This window comes from Pleurodeles waltl, chromosome 3_1 (genome assembly GCF_031143425.1).
Source record: "Pleurodeles waltl isolate 20211129_DDA chromosome 3_1, aPleWal1.hap1.20221129, whole genome shotgun sequence".
Lineage (NCBI taxonomy): Eukaryota > Metazoa > Chordata > Amphibia > Caudata > Salamandridae > Pleurodeles > Pleurodeles waltl.
Genome location: NC_090440.1, coordinates 1,171,469,034 through 1,171,492,257, shown reverse-complemented (window position 1 = coordinate 1,171,492,257; position 23,224 = coordinate 1,171,469,034). Strand labels below are relative to the sequence as shown.

Genomic DNA, 23,224 nt, shown 5'->3' with positions numbered 1-23,224 from the left:
AAGTGAGTCCAGTGGTTCATGGCTTGCATGGCTCTCAACAAATAGTACTACCCAGAAGCCCTTGCAAATGTCAAACTTAGGTAAGAAACATACATTTTCATCACATGAAATCTGCATAGAGCCAAGGGTTTCTACCATCCGGAGTTTCCACATGTCTCCCAATAAGAAGGGTATCCCACATGGTGGGTGGGCCAAGAGAAAAGGCCACAAAAGTCCCTAAATCGCTATTTTGGGAGACAAGCAATAGGGATAGGTGCGGTATTTGGGGTAATGCTGTGGCGTCACATATGCAAACCTACGAACTACAGACATTTTTGAAAACTAGACAACCAAGGAACTCTGGGGTGGTGTGCCTTGCATGGATCCCACACGGTTTTCTTACCCACAATATCTACAATCCTGAAACTCTGACTGAAATCATACATTTACCTTCCATTTCTGTGATGGAAAGTTCTAGAATCCATAGAAATCCCAAAACTTTCCACCACTCTGCATTACCCACTTGTGCAAATAAAACTTCTGCCCCACTTGTGTGGCTGGGCCTAGTGTCAGTTACATGAACAGCTCAAACCAAGGTCAATGGGAGCCCTCACCAGGGCACTCCTGTTTAGCTAGGTTTGATCCATTTCTGTCACAGGCACTAGGCCTACCAACACAAGTGGTGTACCATTTTTATTGGGAGACTTGGGGGAATGCCAGGTAGAGGAAAGTTTGTGGCCCCTCACAGATTACAGAACTTTCTATTGCGGAAATGGGAGGAAATGTGTTTTTCAGTCAAAGTGGGAGGTTTGCAAGGGATCCTGGATAAAAAAAATAAATGTTAAGAGACAAGCAAGTCAGCCACCCAGGATACCCCTAGGTGTCTAATTTAAAAAAATGTACAGGTTTGTTGTGTAGCCATTTTAGTTATAGCTCCATACACGTTATTTTGGCACACTAGGCCTGCCACTGTGCACTTTAACCTAGATATATTTTATTCAGCTTTATTATTTTAACAATAGCCACATTTGCAGTCTTGTTTTATTTCTTTCTAACCAGCTGTCCTTTGCTTAGGCCAGCTCTGTGTTCTTAAATAAGCACTCTGTGCTTCTCTCAAGGCTGCAGTGAGATAGGTTGCCAGTAAACGTGGTAACATTTTGTCTCTGTTTTTCACAGAAACATACACATCCTTACGTAGGGACATTTTCTCAGAACATCAGTTGTTTTATTATAAAAACACTTCCCTGTCCCATACACGTTAGAGGGAGATTCCAGCCAGATGGCCATGACTGTATGGGGGATGATGTCTTCCCGGGGGAACCTAAAGGGCAGAACTAGAGCTTAACATGCTGTGCTCTAATACAGCCTAGGTAGGAATTAGTCTATTGACTCTAGTGACAATATGGTAGCGTTATTTCTATGCTTTGCTCTCCGTGTCACAATTTTAATCCTGTCCTGCTTTATCGTTCTGGTTATTGCAGTACACGCTTTACTGTCTAAGATGCAGTTGCTTCATTAAAACCTTATTGAAAATATACTGCCTCTGCTTGTCACTGTATATGTGAGACTAATGTAACTGAGAGAAACGGATGAGATCTGAGTGATCCTGATTTCCCTGAGGAATCAATTGTGTCATGCGCTCGGCTGCCCAATCACCCCTGCTCCTGGGTAGAGATGAGGCACTGCTAGTTAGCTGGAACAAAAAACCTGGATTAGGCCGACAGGTGTCACCTGTAGTAGGGCTCAGTCTCCCCACACCGCAGGCGATTCTGCCGCTTAAATTCAGTAGTCTCATTAGAATAATGAGAGCCTACGTGACAGGTTTAATAGATTTCCCTACGTGCCAGCTAAGCTAGGGTCCAAAATCTAGAGCTACCTACATTGGAAAAACAGGTCCAGTTTTCGGTGAACAAATGTGCTGCACTCATGTAGTGTTTTGGGTTGTTTCCTGTTGTGGACACTAGGCCTACCCACAAAAGTAAGGTACCATTTTATCGGGAGACTTGGGGGATATGCCTGATGGAAGGATGTTTGCGGCTCCCTGCAGGTGCCAGTACTTTCTATCATAGAAATATGAGGAAAATGTTTTTTTAGTCAAAGTTTGAGGTTTGCAAGGTAGTCTGTATAAACAAACATGGTGACAGCTATGCAAGTCAGCCCACTGCCCAAGTGTCTAGTTTTTAAAAAAATTTTACAGGTTGGCTAGGTTTCTCTAGGTGCCAGCTGAGCTAGGGTCCAAAATCTAGAGCTACCTACAATGGAAATAAAGGGTCAGTTTTCTGTGGAGAAATTCAATGCGTCCTTGTTGCGAATGTGCCATTTCCTGTAGCAGCCACTAAGCCTACCCATACAAGTGACATGCAATTTCTGTTAGGAGACTTGGGGGGGGATGCTCGGTGGAAGGAAGTTTGTGGCTCCCAGCAGATTCCATAGCTTTCCATCACAGAAATGGGAGGTAAATGTGTTTTTAGTCAAAGTTTGAAGTTAGTAGGGAATTTTGAGTAAAACAATTGGTGAGACCCATACAAGTCAGCCCTCCCTCAATGCCACTAGGTGTCTAGTTTAAAAAAAGGCACAGGTTGGCTAGGTTTCCCTAGGTGGCAACTAAACTAGGGTCCAACATCTAGAGCTGCCCAAATTGGAAGAAAGGGTGTGTTTTCAGTGGAAAAAATGGGATGTGTCCATGTTGCGTTTGTAGTTGTTTCTTGTTGCGGCCACCAGGCCTACCCAGACAAGTGAGGTACCATTTTTATCAAAAGACTTGTGGGAGCATAGAATAGTAAAACCATTGTTATCACCAATTAGATTTCACTGCATTTATGTCTTTAAAATGTAACCCGCTGTATAAAAAAGTTGACATTCAGAAAAATATTATCTAAGTCATATGGTAGTATGGGTACCCGCAAATTCAGAGATGTACAAATAATCTCTGCTTCTAGCCTCCATATCTTGTGCCCATTTCAGAAATACATAAAAGTTTCCTAGATACCCATTTTACACTCTGCCTATTTGCTATACTAACTGGTCTATACTCAGTACTCAATGAAAAACCATTGTACGGTGCAGCTTAGTTGTTGGCTCTGGGGACCTTGGGTTCTTGTATAGCATACATACCCTATATATTCCTGCAACCAGAAGGGTCTAGTGGACATAATGGTATATTGCTTTTGTAAATGAGCCATAGTGATAGCAAGTTACAGGTGAAAATATTGTCACAAATGCTTGTTTTTCCCTATTCGTTTTCAATATTTTTTTCAACAGTTATTTTCCTTGGGAAGACCTTGAGGAATCTATCCCCCCTGCTGAATTCAGATTTGTGTCTACTTTTGAGAAATCTATAGTTTTTTGGATCACCCACAGGTTTACACTAGTTTCCACCACAAACTGAAAGTAGGGTAAGAGCACAAGAAAAGAGAAAACAGGCTACCTTTTAGAAACATGCCAACACTGTGGTGCAAAATTATTTTTTTTGTTTTAGCTCTGCCTGTTCCTGAAAGGTGGGAAGATGGTGACCACAGTACAGTAAACCGTTTGTGGAAGCCATTTTTAGGAAAAAACAGTCATTTTTATCCGGAGCACTTTTTCCCTTTTTTTACGAACTCAAAATGCTGACATATTTTGGCTATTTTCTCGGTCACCTTTAGGGGAGTCCCCAAACCTTTGAATCCTCCGGATGCTGGGAAACATAGCACACAAATTTGGTATGGGTTCCTTATGTGAATTTTTTTTTATTGGAGCCCTAAGAGCAAACTACACCAAAAAGCAAGAAAAGGGCACCGAATGTAGGGGTGAGAGGGGGGAGGCAGTCCTACCTGCTAAATGGTTAATATAGTTGTGAAAGTATTAGCATATTTTTACCCATTTATAGTAAATCCATTAATAATATAGTGGGTGTGTAAACAACAAAAAAATGAAAGATGGACAAAAACTGGTGAGAGGACCAAATTTGTTTTACTATGTACTTTTAAAAGTGTTGTACGTTTGGGGAGAAATTATGTGATTACATTGACTTTTTTGGACTTTTGATCCCTAATTAACTGGTATTTAAGAGTGTGGAAGTTGGCACAAAATAATTGATTTCAATATGTATAAAATATAAACATAGCTTCACATTGATGGTTGCTTTTATGATGGTAGGTGTACTCCTCTCTCTAGTTAAGCAGATAACATCCAGACAGTGTTGAAATGATTATGAAGTTTATAACCTGAAAAAGTCTGAACATCTACGATAATTATAAGTACGCCAAACCTATGGCGATGCTGTAGACATGTTAGACGCAGTAATCTCGCTTTATGGTACGTTTCAAATGCATTTTTAAATTGTTGAATAGAAATGATTTTTAAAGAAATTGAAAGTAACTTATTTGTTCTAAATAAATCATCTCAGATGCATGAATGAAGGTTATGGCCATTAATCGGAAGGCGTATTATAATTGTTTAAAAATATGTATTTATTTGATAGATGTAATGTCCAGAAGAAGCCTTTAGTTACTTTGCAAGGCTCTTCCTCCTCGCTCACTTGAAGGTTATTTGTTTGTGAGACCTTTCATTTTTTAGATAATTAAATTTTTTCTAACATCTCTGATGACATTAGGTCACAGGGGAACTTATTACTATTCAATTAGGGGTACTATACCAGGATAGTAATTATATACAACATTATATAATGTATTTTGATTTTCACAACGTGTTGTTACATTTGCTCAATAGATGCTGACTGCAGGGGAGCGAGACGGGGAACATGGCGGCCAGCTAGGAAGCTGAGCCGCGAGTCCTCCGCACCGGGAGAGCCGACGCAACGCAGGAGGAAGAACTGGGGCTCACCGGACGCGCTGAGGCAGCGCTAGTGCCGGCGGCTCCGAACCACAGAGAAAATCATCTGTGAGGGCTGTAAATGCTCTTTTCTGTTTTACGAGTATCTTTTGTTAAAATCCCGGCCTCTGGATATTCTGCCTTTTAAGCCCATCAGAGGGGTTGTTTTGTCTACTGAGTTTTGGAGCTTCACAGACGGGCTATTTCTCTGGGGAGTACTTGATATCCTGGAGGTAAGAACTCTTCTAAGGGGACATAGACTGGGAAAGTATTGTCTCTCTAAGCAAGTGGAAGATCTAAGGTGAGCCTGACTTTTGCAGGGGGGGGGAAGAGTTCTGGAAAGCCTTTTCTCCTTCCTCCCTGCTTGCTAGATAGGCAGTGAGAGGGTGTTACTCACCATATTTAAATCTGGCACATATCTTGGTTCGGGCCGCGGACGCGGCAGGAAAAGGCACAAATAATGGTTTATGCGGAGAGAGGCGCAGGAGGTTTTGCTCAACTTCAGGTGTGTGGAGTGAGGCGATAAGGGGCGTGCGTCAGGGGAGGCACTACACCGCTAGGTGCAGTCTTCGAGGTCCAAGAACACTTTCAGGAGCGGACTTAACAGAAGTAAAGAAGCAAGGGGGATAGACAACTGCTCCAGCATTAATGTCACCGGTTAGGCATTATTTGAAAGGTCCTCAGGTTTGCACTGGTAAGCTGGGGACAATACGGAAAGGGAAGCCGGGATCTCGAGGGCCGGAGTGCAATATAACTACGGACAATATATGTTCAACCAAAAGGAGAGGTCAATCTAGAGCAAAAGGGATTCTGGGGGAGTTGGAGAACAATACGGGAGGAGGCTCAGGGGGAAAAAGTGTTACCCCAGGGTCAATAACTAAATACTTCCAGTCAGGCGTGGAAGAAATAAGCAAGATTACTCCGGCCCCTATGGAATCACAACCAGCCTCAGAGGTATTGGAGCGGAACTCCCTGGTGCAGTGGGAGGCATAGATGACCCAGTTATCTACAATAGGGGGTAGCTCTTTAAGGGGCAAGGAAGATTCCTTGCCCGTACAGGGCCCCCTCGCGGAGCCTAATGCTTCAGCCTTCTTGGAGCCCAGGGATGGGGGAGTATATGAGCTCTTACTTTCCATTACGAAGGAGATTCGGGAGAAGTTTAAGATCTCTGAAAATAATCAGGCTAAGATACAAGAAGCGTGCATGATTTTGGAGACTAAGATCAATCAGTTAACAGATCGGGTTGGCAGGGTGGAGGAGGCCATGGAGCAGCAGAAAAGCCAGGTGCTGGCCAACTCTCAAGATATTTTGTATCTTAAGCGGGGGGAGAAGGCTCTACAGGATAAACTAGAGTTTTTGGAGAATAATATGAGACGAAACAATATTAGAGTTCTTGGAGTACCGGAGGGGGCGGAAGAAGCAGACCTCAAGGATTATTTGGTTTCATTGATAAAAGATACAATGCCGGGTCTGGCGCACCTAAAATTGGAGGACGACATTCAAAGGATACACCGAGACCCGTTCAAAAAGAACGCGGGAAGGAAATCCCCTAGAAGAATCCTAGTGAATTTTGCCACCTACTCAATAAAAGAGAATATTTTGTCTGAAGCTTTGAAGGTGGGAAACTTTGTTAAGGATGACTGGTCCTTCAGAATTCGGTCGGATGTCTCCAGAGCGACTTTGGACAGACAGTGGGAGCTGGGGAAATTAATGCAAGAGCTTTGCTCTTTGGGAGCAACGGTGCAGTTAAGGTTTCCGGCGGCCCTGCGGATTATGTGGCAGAATAAAACTCATAATATAAGAGAGCCAGAGGAGGTCAGGGCCTTTATAGAACAGATAAAGTCGTCGCAATAACGTAATTGCATTGGTATGATTGAAGATTGCCCGATGTGCGGAGGGCTCTATGGGATAAACAATGGTTGTCCTATTAAAAGTAGGGAGGGTTCCCATGGGTGGTTGGGGTAGGGGTATAAGGGGGTTTGGAGGGGTTTTGGGAACTTGTTGTTTTGGGTGTGGGAGCATAAGGGGAAAAAAGTAAAAAAATATAAATTCCCTCAAAATGGTTTTTTTACGAATTAAGAAGGGGAGGATCCAAGAATTTTTTTTTTCTTCTTTTTCTTTTTATAGGATGGGTAAGCAGGAGGGCTTATTATTAAAAATAAGCTCATGGAATATCAATGGGCTTAGGGTTAAGCGTAGAAGAAGGAAGATTTTTGAATTTCTTAGACAGGCTGGGGAGGATGTGATTATATTACAGGAGACGCATCTCTTACGAGAAGAATGGGAAAATGTGTTTAAAAATACAAGGTGGATATCGAAGGGTATAGTGACCAATCAGTTGTGCCCAATTAAAGGCGTTGCTATTCTTTTTAAAGAAAAAATAGCGAAGGGATTATGTATAGGGGAGGTGCATGTTGACTCAAAGGGTAGATGGGTGGTGGCTGAGGTTTGTTTTTTTGGTTTATGGCTCACGATCGGAGGTTATTATGGTCCCAATACGGATGATTCTACTTCATTTATAGAATTGTATAATCTTCTTCTGAAAACTAAATACCCGGTTGTGTTAGGTGGGGATTTTAATATACTGCTGAATTTGGTCTTGGCCAAATCCACTACCCGGGGACAGCTAATTCCCCTAAATGTAGGTTATTGGTTAAACAGGCGATAACCGATCTGGGGTTGGTGGACGTGTGGCAGGTTAAGGGGGGTGTAGGACCCAGATTTACTTTTCATAACAAGAAATATGGACATAAGTCCAGAATAGATTTCTTTCTATTGCAGAATAGCTTGATAGGAAATGTTTCCTCAATAGTACATGCCCCGGCACATCTATCAGATCATGCGGCCGTTAAGTTGTATCTCTCCTTCAAGGCGCAAGTTCCTAGGCTCCGATGTATAATAAGTCGTTCATTATTATTGGATGACCTGATTATTGAGACATTAAGAAAAGATACAATAGAGTTTTTTGAAGTAAATCAGGGGTCTGCTAGTTTGCAAATAGTTTGGGATGCATATAAAGCCTATATAAGAGGGAGGTTGATTAATTTGGCTGTATTTAGGCGCAGGGAGGAGAGAGAGAAATTATGTAGTGTTGAGACCAGAATAGCGACTTTGCAGGATTCTATACAAGCCACACAAGAAACAGGGAATAGGGATCAATTAATGTTACTTGAATGACAACATGAGGAAGCCTACTTGAAATTAGAGTATCTATTAGAAGCTCGAGAAAAAAAGAAATGGGAAGCAGGTCAGTACGCGCATTATGAATATGGGGAAGGGTGCAGTAAATTACTAACTTGGAAGGTAAAATCTGACCATTCAAAGAAACATATCTCTTCAATTAGGTCTATGGCTACTGGGCAGATTTGTGTAGAAAGATCAGAAATAGAAACCGCTTTTGTTTCCTTTTTTCAAGATCTGTATTCAGATGAGCTGCGGAACTCTGAGGAGCAGGTTAGGGATTTCTTGGCTACGGTTAGGCTGCCGTGTCTGGAGAGCTCAGCGTCACATATTTTAGAAGGAGGGGTAACCGGGTCTGAACTAATTGACATTTGTAAGGGTTTGAAGAGAGGAAAAGCTTCAGGCTTTTTCCCGAATGAGCTATATTTGGTACTGAGGGAAGAATTAATTCTGGTTTTATTGAAATTGTTTAACCATATGCTCTTGGAAGGGGGGCACGCACCGAGCTCTTGGACGGAGGCGGTAATCTGTTTGATTTTGAAGCCCAGTAAGGACCCAACACAGTGCTCTTCTTATCGGCCTATTTCACTACTGAATTCAGACTATAAAATGTATACAAGTTTGTTATCTAAAAGGCTGGGGAAGGTTATGCCGGGACTAGTTCATCCAGATCAGAAAGGGTTTATTAAAAAGGTAGACAGTTACAGGAATTAGTTCATGATTTATTGGCGGCAATGGACTTGGCTTTAGCAAAGAGGCTTCCTTTAGCAATAATAACTTTTGACGCAGCCAAGGCATTCGATCAGGTAAACTGGCTGTTTTTGCAGGTGGTTATGGAAAGGTTTGGATTAGGGACTACTTTTATTAGAGCAGTTAATGAACTATATAGGTCTCCAACAGCGAGAATTCTGATTAATGATGTGCTTTCACAACAAGTAGCTATTTTTAGAGGGAAGCGTCAGGGTTGTCCCTTGTCCCCTTTGTTATTTGATTTATATATTGAGCCGCTAGCAACACTGCTTAGAAACAACGGGGAAATTCTTTCCTTTCAGGGTAGGAGCTGGGAGAAGAAGGTTGCATTATACGCGGACGATCTTATGATTTATACTAGGGATCTTTCTTTTTCACTTCCCTCAATAAAATTGGCGATAGAAGGTTTTGGTAGAATGTCAGGTTATAATGTCATTGCGGAGAAGACAGAGATTATGGGGGTCATTCCGACCCTGGCGGCCGGCGGTTTGCTGGCGGGAACACCGCCAACAGGCTGGCGGTGTCCCGCCAGCAAGTATGACCGTGGCGCAAAAGCCACGGCCATACTGCCGGCTCCTCCATTTTCCCGCCAGGTTTCCACCTGGCAGGCATAATCACCAGGGCAGCGGTGCAAGCACCGCTGCCCTGGGGATTATGAGTCCCTGACCGCCAGCCTGTCCGTGGCGGTAGACACCGCCATGGAAAGAATGGCGGTAAGGGGACGCACGGGGCCCCTGCACTGCCCATGCACTTGGCATGGGCAGTGCAGGGGCCCCCAGGCGTAGCCCCGTTGCGCATTTCACTGCCCGAATTTCGGGCAGTGAAATGCGCGACGGGTGCTACTGCACCCGCTGCACATCAACTTTGCCGCCAGCTCTATTACGAGCCGGTGGCAATGTTGATGTGCCATTTCCGCTGGACCAGCGGAAATGTCGGAATAGGGAGGCATGAATACCGCCGGCAATGGCGGTATTCTGTCTCCCCTGGCCTCGGCGGTCTGGAAGAAAGACCGCCGAGGTCGGAATGACCACCTATGTGTTGGAACATGTCATATGAATCCCCGCTAGTTAAACAGGAAATTCGATATTTAGGAGTCCAGATCACAAAAGATTTGGGGGAATTGGCAAGGATAAATTTTGAGAAAAAACATTTCGAGGCCAAGAAACTTCTTAGAACATGGGCGGCTCTCCCGCTGTCCTTGATAGGCAGATCCAACATTTTGAAAATTATAATTCTGCCAAAATTCACTTTTTTATTTAATACTATTCCGTTGGAATTTAAGAGCAAGTGGTTTACAAAATTGCAGGGAGACATGTCCTCGTTTGTTTGGGCACAAAAGGGAATAAGGATATCTTGGAAAAAGTTAGGCAAGAGAAAGGAACGGGGGGGGCTAGCAACACCTGATTTTTATAAGTATTATTTGGCTTTTCAATTTAAGAATAGTAGAATTCTTTTGAATAAAAAGTCAGAATATACCGCAATGTGGGTAGCGCTGACTGCATATGCAGAGGAAGGGGCTGAGTTCTTTCTGTATAAATTTCGCCACCCAAGGTATTTAAAAAAAGTTAGACTTAAGATTTTACGGCAGGCCTGTAGAACTTGGTTACAGATTCGCAACCTATTGCGGATAGCTTATTATTCTGGTTCTGCTCCAATATGGGACTCACCTGGTACCCCGGTATGTCTTCATGATAAACTATCAAATCCACTGAAAGCGAGCGGGGTACTACGATGGGGACAGATTATAGAGGGCACGGAATTTATACCATGGGCCACATTTCTGGAGAGAGTGGGAGGGTCCATCTCCAAATTTAAGTACTATCAGTTGGCCAGCTGGATTAAATCCTTAAAAGAAGGAGAAATTGGTAGATCTTGCTGGGATGAGAAACTAATTCAGAGACCTCTACATAAGGAAACTGCGGTCTGGTATCAAGCCTTGATGGAGGCAGTTGAGGAGGACCCCCCCCTCCCGCTCCAGAAATGGGGAGAGGTGTTCCCAAATATGGATATAATATCGATGTGGCAAAAATCATGTTCCATTCTTTGGAATACGGTTAAATTAGCGGCAATGAGGAGGAATCATTTGTTTACATTGCACAGAGTGTATTGGACTCCAGCAAGGTTATCCCGTATAAGTAGAATCCAGAAGAAATGCCCACGATGTGAAGGTACTGATGCAGATGATATTCATATGTTCTGGGATTGTCCTGGTTTAGCTAATTATTGGGTAGATGTGCAGAAGGTCTTAAATAGGATATTTGGGGAAGAAATAACATTGAATTCTACTTTAGTGTTATTTGGGGTTTGCGAGTTGAGAGACCAATCACAGCAACGTCTTTTGTTTGTTTTGATGCTTATTGCCCGACGGCAAATTTGCCATAACTGGATATGCTCACAACCTCCTACAGTGCAGGAGTGGCTAAACTCAATAGATAGATTATATAAATTGGAGAGAGCGGGCCGATTAGTAAAAGAGATGTTTTGTGGGTGGGATGGGAAAATGCTTGTCAAAACCTTACTTGATTTGTTAGTTAGGTCACGAAGTCCGATGATTATATCTGATCCCCCCCTCGGTACATCTAGCCCTACTGTCCGTTCAGGATTTTGGGCGGAGGGGAGAAGGATTTGCCAAGGCTATAAGGGGATCCATAGAAAAGAGCGCCAGGTGGAATGGCCCGTTGATACTAGGGGGCTAGATACCTGGGGTAAAAATGGATCCACTCGTTATTGGCACGGGTCAGTGAGATGAGGACAAAAAAAAAAAAAAAAAAATGTATGCTGACTGCTTGATTTCCTTTGCTTTCCATTGTAAAATTTACTATAAAAAGCCTTGATTTTGGGCATGAACCAGATACTTTTGGATTGGTACTACAGACGCTGTCCGTTCTCCATAGATGTGTTGCAAACTCTGGATTTAGTCCATTTCACAGATTTTGCTCATCGTTTTTATCTGTTTAAATGCAAAGTGCCTTCATGGCAATTGATTTCTGAGCTTTATGACTAATTTATTGAACCACCACTATATTTATGTCTTTTGTATTGCAGTTTAATATTTAAATTCACGGTCATGGTTTTCCTAATTACTTGGCTTGAGATCCCTTTTTGAGTCAATTCTTATGTATTGACGGTTATTTGAAATGTGGTTTTGAGTGTTATGTTTAGGGACACATTGCCTCATCTTCTCTTGAGGACAACACCATCTTCAACCCCACACAGATGCTATGGTTGTCATGTAGATTAACTGATCAATAGGTCCAACACTACACAGAAATATCAAAGATGTCTTAATGAAGGGAGTAAATCTCTCTCCATCATAAGCAAATGCGTGCACAATTGTCCAGACACAGATATCATGTGTGTTCTTGCTAACCCTAGATCTGGTGCAGATAATGGAGGCAGACTTCCCATAAAGATTCCCATTTATACCATGTCAGTCAATGTCTAAAACTGCATCGAAGTGAAAGAGGCTACAATGCTGGATCTCAAAGTAATTGAAAAGTCAACAGCCAATCTGCAATCATAATACCTCTGGCACTTAGCCAAAATACATAGACTTGAGGTTTTCCATAAACAACCTTGGTCTCACTATGGTCACAAAATTCTCTGAACACAGAGCAAGTGGACAAGCTAGAAGCTGCAAAGCTCTTGTGCACCATCATTCTGACCAATGGATACTGGCAAATCACAATTGCTCCTGCACAATGGAGAAACAACCTTCGGAACTATTTAGGTACCCTGCCCCCTTTCAATGAGTTCCGAATTATATCCTTGCTATGCTAAACTGGAGGATTTCTACATCAGATATTTTAACTATACATTAGTTTTCAGTGCCTAAGCCAGTAGAACCCAAAGAAGGTTCTACAGGCACCGCAGAGTGCATAGATAACAATCAGTTAAAGCAAGTGCCAGAAATGGCAAAGCTTGTTGGTCTAGCTTTAAAAAAAAAAAAAGTCCAGCCTTTGGATTCCAGAATCCAAGATGTGAATTTCCAAACTCAGGCTCAGATGGCAGCAGGTGGTCCTTTTTGGGACACCTTAGATATTAGTGCAATTATTTGGAGAATTATGGGACCTTGACTTCAACAAGAAGCACGGTTGGCATTGAGCAATCCAACAGCAGTGCACATGAGACATATTGCCTTTTGGGTGGTCTTTGGGTGGTGAGAGCTCTTCGAATGCTCATGATGCTTTTGGGGGTAGATGCTAGCAGGGCAAGGCTGCAGAGTGCAGTTTCGCTGCAAAACCACGTGTCTTTGAGATGATCACGGGTATGTCAAAGAGACACCACAACTTCTCTAGAGCTCTTGCCATTTAGGTAGGGTACCATCTCTTGAACAGCAGCTATGGATCACAGCAGTGACAGCCTCTTCTCAGGGGTATAACATTCACACAAAAAGCCTCACACCTGCATAACAAATAAGATGAGAAACATAGTCAATCAGGTATGAGGCTCAAAATGATGACTTGTACCCACTTGGAGTGCTGTGTCATAGCCACCTCATGCCTATTATGTCACTGGAAGGAGAAACTTCATGCTCAAGTGCAGCAGCACACACGGTCGATGGGCCACAACTTGGGGTGCTGTTTTGCATTACATGCCTGGAAAGTCCCTAGAGAGGGAGCCTGGAGACAGGGGCTCAAAATTACTGAGCTACCAACTTGGGATTCAGTGTCACAATTTCACTTCTGCTTCATGCCTGAAAAGTTGATTTATCAGGTTAGTTGCTTGAGTCGATCAGATTCTTTGACTTGAGCTGGGCAGAGGGTTTGGACTCCTGTCTTGGTCTGCCTTAACAGCGTTAAGTACCTCAACATAGTGAGGGCATACAGGATCTCAGGCTTTGGCAATGCAATGCAAAATAAGTTCTAAGCATGCAGGGTAGTGTTCAGCAGCATCAATTTTCTCCTCATTCCTATAAATGTACTCATTTTAAAAGAAGAAGGGCAAGGTTTCTGTTTCTAGTTCTCCTATTTTGCTTCCCAGATGTGTAAAGCTTCTTCAAGTGAAAAGGTTAACACTGAATTTGATGGAAGGACCAGATTATATCCAGTGTTAGGTGTAGCTGCCGCAAATCAAGGCCGGGATTTACAAAGACTTTCCTTTGGGTGTGTTTTTTTGTTTTTATGCAAACAAAATGCATAGTGTTGAGTTGGTTTGTAACAAAAAGTAATGCAAAGCTGTGCAATGCACTGGCTTGCATTACTTTGGGTCTAGTGAGCATTCCATGGGTGGTGCATGCATATTTACATGCAACCATAAATGGATTCTGAAACAAGTCCTTATTAACAATGATTTGTAGAGAGGGATTTGTGCCTAAATTCTGAATACATTTTATTCAGTGGACTACAGCCCCATGGCAACCATCTTCTGGTGAAATTCTGCCCCTCAACACAAAGCACCCGATGGGAGGGTGAGATGGAAGTCTATGCCCTACTGAATGATAGGCCTTGCTTGCATGCCACAGCCGTGTTTAATATGTTGCTCGGGCTACATCACACTCTGACCTGCTTTAACTGGAGCAGTTTCATCCTAGTGCAACAAAAGATCCTTCCCTCCTTATGATGATTCATACCATGCAGCACAATTGGCTTTCAAAGAAATCGAGAGGAGTGAAGCCATCGAAGAAGCAGTGCAGGTTGGCAAGAAGTGAGAGGGACACAGCAAATTCTGACTACCAATACCTCTGTCAAGCACCTGAGAAAGCAACTGCTACACAGTAATGGACCTGCACTGGTACCCATTACATGTTACCTAAGCACACTTATGCACACTGCATACACAATCAGGGAGGATAGGTGTGTGCAGCGATGACATATCGCACAGATTTACCACCGATAGACAGGCTATCCAGTTGGTCTCAAGTAGAAAGGTCTGCACTCCTGTAATGTAAACAGCTGGTGCCAACAATTAGTAGTGTTATTGTCTGGCTACAATGTAATTGATCACCCAGGGTAAAAGGTGCGCTTTGAGTGGACCTCAACCTTCCAAACAGAATCAGGAGCTCTGGTGGTAAAAAACATGCTAACATTATATAGAGCACATTACATTACATAAAGACCTGTAACACAGACTTCCTGTTCAAGAAAACACACTGCTTCTGCCTGAATAGATAAAAATGAATAGCAGATAGTCATATGGCCCAGCACCAAACACTTTCAGCCCTCTAAAGCCCAATCACTAAATTCTCATGAATGTACTGTGATCAAACATGTTACAGTTAAATAATTTTTTGTATAACCTAACCGATATGTCCCTTAACCATTCTTAATCATACAAAGAGAGAAGGTAAGTAATCATTCTCATTTTTGCCTGATAACTATAACTAAGGTTCCAGAAAAACAATACCCAAAAGTATGATATGACGATGGCAGAAATCAGCAGATGCCACATTCACATGCTGCATCAACTAATCTAATTTGCACAGCAGGATAGTAGGTATCAAACTAGGCTCTACTTGCACCAGGATAGTAGGTATTAAGAAAGCTCAAAGGGAACAGACAAGAAACCGATCCTTCATCTAAGTAAGCTAAGATGTTGTTCTCTCTGGAAGACGTTAAAAGCTACTTTTTTACAGCATGTCTGCCATTAGCAAATCATTTCCACTCAACCTCTTAAGACAACCCCATTCCAAATTGTCTGTTCCCAGTTTCTCTACCCAGCCCTAAATATATATCTGTACCCAAATGGTCTTTGTAAAGAACAGGTGTTAACTCGGTACAATTCAGGCAATCCTACCTCCTACAGCTACCACCTTATCAAAGGTAAAGTGCTCAACTCACCATCAACCTTTAGTTAATCCCATCATTTAGGAACACCGCAATAAGCTAAAAAAAAAACATTACTTAACGCAGTTGCAATCATTTGGAAGAATTATTGTGGCAGTAGGTAATCTGTTTTGCGTACCACTCACAGAAAGCACAGATAGAAAACGTTTTGAAATGTAAAATGCAGGAAGACACAGATTTAAAAAGCTTGAAAGCAAAGCGGATTTAGGTGCTGAGTGGCACAGAGTTGTACCAAGAGATCAAGAAAATAACAATCATAAGGAATGAAGAGGGACAGACTTCTAAAACGTATGATGGTGCAAAAAGATTAAGGGCCAGGTGGAGCAATATCTTGAAGCAATCAACCTATGTTTTAATACGGCGGTTCTTGAAAATCCCAATCGTTGTGGGTGGCAATCCGACCTACCTCATGAATATTAATGGAGTAGGTCGCAAACTGTGACTCATTACAATTGGAGATCATAACTAAGATGGTACCCTACTGAGAACAGTGATCACTGGGACCCCTTACCCTCTGCCAGTGCATTGCCACTTCCTTTGAGATATTCGTACATTTTCAATGTTTTGCAACCAGATTTTTTTGGGAAAATGTGGATGCATATGCCGATCTGGTATATAGAAGGGATGCCTACAACACAACCTTGCAGATACTGAATCGATATTAATTAAGAATCTCCTTTTAGAAGACAGAAAACTGTGTAGGGCCGAAGGCAACGAGATGGAACAAGCACTGGCAAAGCCAATAGGTTTCACCTACGTGAATTCCACTGAGTTTAGCAGTGTTTCCCCAACTATTGCAGGGTAGTTGAGCTGCTGTGCAATATAACTTGAAGTTTAAAAAAACACCCTAAAACAAACAAAGGCGAAACCTATTGGCCCTGCCAATGCTTGTTTCTTCTCTTGTGACAATGAAGAGAATGCACAAATATGCATCAATTTTATAGTTGCGGTTTGCCTCAACTCTGTAAACGACTGTAGTAGCATATTCACTCCAGCAGTTTAAGGATCGTAAATCACAAACTGGGATGCGAGTAACAAGCTGGAGAACAATATTCAATAACACCGAGATAACGTTAGGGTACAAATTCGCCGACATCGTGTAACTGCAAAGGAGTCCACCGTGATTTTTTTGTAGAAAGTAATGTTCTAATTTACCTTACAACATCAAGGGGCATCGTGAAATAATTTGCATAAAACGTGGCCAGGCATGTTATACTATAAAAAAGCAACAGAGCCAAAGACACAACTATATCAAAAATAATTATAATTTGAAATTGCAAAGAACAGACACTCGGAAAAGTCATGCAAGCTTTAAACGCTCGGACAGGAAAACAAAGTTATTCTCAAGATACTCCACTTACAGGAAACATATTTTGGGAGACTTCATAAGGGTCATTAAGAAATGGAAGTGTTGTTTGGGCATTTCAGTTACTTTGGAAAGGGGTATGCATGTCATTGTGCCTCTGCTTTGCAATCTCTAGAATAATTCTTTTGAGACTGGTAGGGTTCTCCATCTCTAGAAGCACGCCATGGTTATGCCCCTGCCGAAGAAACCTGATTTGGATTCTTCCAAACTGGAAAACTTCAGGCCAATTCCACTACTTCCTTTCACTTGAAAAATGGGTGAACCAGCAACTGACAGAATTTATTGAGATGAAAGATCTCTATAGAATAGAGTCTGATTTCCAGCCTGCCCATAGTACTGAGTCAGCGTTATTGTTAACTTCTGAGTCCATTCGTAAAATTGTGGATGGGGGCGTCACAGCAGCGGTCCTGCTATTAGATCTAAGCATGGCTTTCGCTACCATGTCCCACAACATTCTGCTGGAACGTCTGTGGAAATGTGGAATTAGGAATAAAGCCCTGAAGTGGCTAGCTTCCTTCCTGCAGGATAGATCCTTTCAGGCGATGACAAGACCGTTTGAATCTCAAGGTTTTTCTCTGCAGCGGGGGGTGGCGGGGGCTCTTCTTTGAGCCCTACATCATTCAATCCTTATATGTGCCCCCCAGCGGACAACATCGAACCTCACAGTTTTAATAATATTTTGTGTGCCAATGATATTCAATTGATCATCACTTTGTCTCGGGAAGCTACAGAGCCTTCTGCATGCATATGGGCTTGCCTTGTGGAGGTGGCCCAATGGTTGGATATGAACTGCCTTAAGCTTAAAACTGGGAAGACAGGGGGTTCCTATTGTTGGGAACCAGCCTTCTGTCTGGTCTTCTGCTTGGTGGCCTGAAGCACTTGGTCCTCTGCCTTCTCTCAAACCAACAGTCAAGAACCTGAGTATTGCGTTTGATGCTAAATTGACTTTTGATAACCAGATTATTGCCCTAGCCTGCAAGTGTTTTGGGATTAAAAAAATTATTTGTAAAATCGTTAGCTTTCTTCCTGAGGCAGCTAGGAAGACAGTGGTCTTGGCCTTAGTTATTTCAAGGCTGAACTACTGCAACATTCTTTATTTGGTAGAAACCCAATCTTGGTTGCTGAGACTTTAGCAACTGCAGAACGCGGCTGAACAGCTACTTTTGAGCATTCCTAGGCAAGGGTCCTTGGGTTCCAGAAAGATTCCATATGTGGTCATCACAACAACATCCAACAGCCAACACGTGTTTCGTCTCCGAGAAATTAATCTCATTGACTTCCTCAGTGCAAAATATAAGTAAGGTGTTAACATGAATAAATGGCTTATCCTAATCAAGTAAAACTCTTCCTGAAAATGTACGATCAATAGAGAAAGAGTAATGGGAATCATGTGACGGGGGCAAAACACTATTATCCCCGAGTCTTCGTGAGGGAGTACTCATAAGTCAGCACGTATGGATCCAAAATCTTTTACGGTGCGATCTATAAACAAAACAGTTCTTTTGGGTAAATTCTTGTGTTGGGGGCGCTCTGTCTTGCTCCCCGATAATTAAGCTGGCGTGTATATAGAGAAAAAGGACGTGTAAGCCCTCCGTCTCATCTAAAACCGATGTAACAAAGATTATAATCATATGTTGCTTCTAAGTTGAGCAACCAGACTCAGAGTAATGTCTCAGGAGTGTGTGTGAAACTCCCCGTCATGCCGAGGAGTTTCACACACACTCCTGAGACCTTACTCGGTGTCTCTTCTATACCTTATACCTCTAGGTAGGTGACATTAATGTTAACTTATGTATTTTGCACTTTTATAGCAAGACACAGCGCCCCCAACACAAGAATTTACCCAAAAGAACTGTTTTGTTTATAGATCGCACCGTAAAAGATTTTTGATTCATACGTGCTGACTTGTGAGTACTCCCTCACTAAGACTCAGGGATAATAGTGTTTTGCCCCCGTCACGTGATTCCCACTACTCTTTCTCTATTGATCGTACATTTTCTTGAAGAGTTTTACTTGATTAGGATAAGCCTTTTATTCATGTTAACACCTTACTTATATTTTGCCCTGAGGAAGTCAATGAGATTAATTTCTCTGAGACGAAACAAGTGTTGGCTGTTGGATGTTGTTGTGATGACCACATATGGAATCTTTCTGATGTGATGAACATGTATGAAAACCTCGCACAAGAATAAAGACACTGAACTTAAACTCTGTTTGGATTATATATTGATTCTCCGAAGACAAAGAACCTAACTGTACAGACTCTTATCTTATTTCATACGAGTGCCCTGGCCTTTTCAATCAAAATACTGTATAGCAAAGAAACTTGCAAGTACAAAGATGATGCGGCACACAGAAACAAACAAAAGGAGATCCGTTTTCTATGCAGCCAGCAGTGGCGGCCGGCAGCTTTAGGAGGGAGGGGGGCGGGAAACACACTCACTCATTCTTTCACACACACGCACGCACGCACATCCATTAACAACACTCATAACATTCAAACATGCATGCACGCACCAAAGACTGCTGCCTTAGGTCAGCCAGTGAGGGAAGGCAGCAGTCCCAGCCTCTTCACAGAGTGGGATGAGGTCAGTAAGACTGCTGACCCCACCCCATTCTGTGACGAAGTGTCACTGATTGACACTCGCCCTGGGCGCTTCAGGGCTTAAACCTGAAGCATCCAGGTTGAAGTTAATGGGTGACGCTGTCCTCGTCACCCATTGGAGGGCCTCAAGCCACCTCTGCTGAGCTGAGGAGATCACGCCCATAGGAGCTGTGACCTCCTCAGCCCAGCAAAGTTCAGCTCAGGCAGCCAGGAGTCTGCGTAAATCGCGCATCTCTGCTCCTGACTGCCTGACCTGAACAAGAAGAGTGTCTGTCAGGGTGACCTTTGTTCACCCTGACAGACACTCTTCATGAGGGGAAAAGGTGGGGGGCATGGCCCCTCCGCCCTAAAGGACGGGCCGTGCCTGTATTCAGATGGTTTGAAATGCACAATCGTGTGCATATCTTTACATTCAAATCATGTGTCGTCGATAGTGTCCCATTAGCATTTTTGAATCCTGTGTCCTTTGACGCCTTATGACGAAAGAGATCAGCACCTGCGTGTTAGGGCAGAGCCGAGTTCCGAGCAGAGCACTGGAACGGCAGACCATCGCTGCGGAATAGGGAGATAGCTCAGACTCGGTTCTGCTCGTGTGTGTAGGGTCCTTAGGTGGCTTTTGGAGCTCGGAACTACCCCATATTAAAATATGTGAATAGCTCTCCCAAATTTTTTTTAAAAAAAACAAAACATTAAAACGTATTACAAAAGAATGGCAGAACTACACAAATAACATGCAGTCGCCACACACGCTTGAGAACAAATAAAAGAGTTGTGTCATTAAAGGAGGAGAAAAGCTGAAAAAGGAAGACGTACTTGGTCCAAACTCCACTGAACGGATAACACACAAAGAGAAACAAGGAGAAATAGCATGCTGCAACCAACTGAAAACAGATTGACAAGCATAAGAACAAACTGAAAGTAAGGGCGTAAGCCCCTTTTAAGAATGTTTTTAAGTACTTAGCAAGCTCAGCGCTAGCGCTGTGCACGCGAACCCTAAAAACGAGAAGGTGAGTAAGTAACCTGGGGCTGTAACAGAGACAAAATGAGTGACGCCAAACATGCATAAAAGGTTGTAAGCACCGAGATGCACTGCACAGGAAGACTAAACCATTGCTTGAAATGGAAAAATATAAGTGCAGGTACTCTGCATAAGGGTACCTGCTTGTTTCTGGGAAGTGCCGGTACCCTCCAATTGAAAGTATTCCGTTTTTCTGGAGAAGTGCAGGTACTCTCCCTCTCAAAATAAAAAAGTGCCGGTACTCAGTATCGGACAGTACGGGCCCATTTAAAGCACTGGACTAAACATGAAAAAAGTGGTAAAACATTATCTCGACTGTAGGAGGACGAAGACGGACAGTGTATAGAAGGGCACAATGATGCAAACGCAAGCAGGAACAGTGCGGTGAAGTCTCAAAAGCACTGGTGTGTGTGTGTGTGTGAGAAGACAGAGAAATGTAAAGGGAGAAAAGGAAAACAAAAATGTCAAAAGGTACGATCGATGCCTAATGAAGTACATAGAGATCGTGCAGACGCGTACCTCTCCAGAGAAGTAGGCTGCCACTACACCCAGCGGCAGACAGCAGCACAGGATGTTGAACACTGCCCACCACTTGTAGGCAGGCACCTGACCGGCTGCCTCATCAAACCGGCCGTAGTGTATGCTTGTGTCCTCGGAGGGGGGCTCCAGGGGCACCGCGAAAGAGCTCATTTTGGTTTTTGTGGACAGGAAGCCGCTGGGTCCAATCTATGTAGACGACGGAGGCTTCGCTGACTAGTCAAAGCTGGCGCTGCCTACTTATGAGGCTAGATAGAATAGGTATGAATTTCACTTTAAGTTGCGTAAAGAACGGCTCTCCTGCTTTCGGGAATCTGACGTCAGCTCTGACAGCTGGAGCCAAAAGACTCCAAACTTTCCAGTTTTACGACACCGCTCACTTCGGTCGTTCGGTCTGCAATAAACTCTGGCCTGGGGCGTGCGTTATCAAACTGCTGTAGCGCTCTGGACTGGAGCGTTCCTTTTTGGTGCTCATTCACAATTCTGTCTGCGCGTGTATCTGACATCTGTACAAGGAGCCATTGTAGGAGTGCAAAATTACTTCGTGGTCGTAAGGTTTCTGTGTGTGAAAACGTCCCACTGTGCGTCCCATAGTGGCAAACCCCCTAGCGTTTGTGAGCACCCAACAATTTACATGTTTGGGTTATTTTAAGCATTTACTAATCCCACCACCATCCAGAAAATGGTCATATATGTCTCCCATTGCAGGGTGTGAGTGCGAAGCAATCCCACCCCCAAATTGGTCGGGCGTCAGAGAGGAGGTTCCTCCATTGGAAATAATATTTTTCCTTGGGTGGAAAAAGTTTGGTTTCCCTTCTTCCAAATATTTTCCACGTGCAAAACTGTAAAGCAATTTGCCAAATTTATCAGCATTACCTTTAAGAACCTGCGACTGCTAGAGTAGGTGTTTAATAAAAATATTAATGAATCTTCATGTATTCTGAGTAATGGATTTGCATAGAGAATTTAGTAATATAGAGAAGAATAATGCACACATTTGAAAATGTGTCCACGAGAATGGCCGCCAATGTTCACGAAGTATACTTATTAATAGCTTATTATTATGAAATATGGAACTTATGTTTGATTAACGTAGTAATAAATCATATTAAGGGTTATTCATTATGTACTAGCTTTATTAATTGTAGGCCTTAATTTAGCAGAGGTCTTGGCCTAGTTGTATGGCCTCATGTCAAGCTGTATTTCTAAACCGACTAATACAATGTCTGCTTCAAGAATTAAATTGTGATTTTCCACTGTGCTGACCAAATGTGCTTGTAGCTAAAAGACTTTCTCATGAGAACCGCTTGCTAGAAGATGCTGTTCTTGCTAAATGTAACATTATAAGTGTAGTGTGTGTAAGACTGACTTTCTCAGAAGAGAACAATAACCGCTCTGACAGGAGTATTAACTGCTACAATATTGTTACCTGACGAGCCGGATGATGAGGACGTTACAAGAGACGCCAATCAGCGACATGTGAACTGCAAACTAGTAGAAACTGTAGACTTGAAGTTTTAGTTTTATTGGACAAGATGTGAACATGCGATCCCTTGACCAATGGGGACTTGGGAAGTAGTTTTAGGTAATCTAACTTAGCCAGACTGCTCTGGGGGAAGACACTGCTTTTGTTCAATTTGTGTCTTGAGAAGAGACAGGCTTAACTTTAATGCTTGAAGACTTTCCGTTTTCTAAACTTTGATGCTGAATCCTGATGCCTTGCGGACCGAAAGGATGTCCTGATGACGAAGACTATCTTAGCTTGCCGATTCAATTGAGGAGAGGTATACTGTTAAGCATGTGTTTTGCTATGCCTATTTGCTTTTTCTTTCTAGGTACCAAGCGCACTAATTTAATAAAGCCATAGCAAGATGGTTTCTAAATTTGTGTTGACTGAATTGTTTTGCCTGAAGCCCAACATGCTTATGCTAATCTTATGTTAGATAAGGATCCTCACCAATGAAAGTCCACTATAGGGAGTAACAGTCAATGTCTTTCGTTTGCTGAATCTAAATGTATTTGCTATCGTTTGCACAATTGTTCTTGTTATTACTTTGCTCCGTAACTTTAGAATGTGTAATTTTTCAAGTCTTGATTAGATTAAGTTTCTTTCGCCACTTTGGACAGCCAGTGATGTTTCTGTATGTTTATCATTTGATTTTGAGATTATCTTACATGACATTAGCATTGTT

General features: G+C 42.7%; 1 long non-coding RNA gene across 1 annotated transcript in view; it reads right to left on the bottom strand.

The window, feature by feature from the left end:
- The window catches only part of LOC138285037 (uncharacterized), a 203,219-nt gene extending 181,859 nt beyond the window's left edge, over positions 1 to 21,360 (bottom strand). Inside the window, exon 1 of the long non-coding RNA XR_011201494.1 lies at positions 21,015 to 21,360. This is a non-coding gene — a long non-coding RNA (uncharacterized lncRNA). The remainder of the gene's footprint in view (positions 1 to 21,014) is intronic.
- Between the last annotated feature and the right edge of the window lie 1,864 nt (positions 21,361 to 23,224).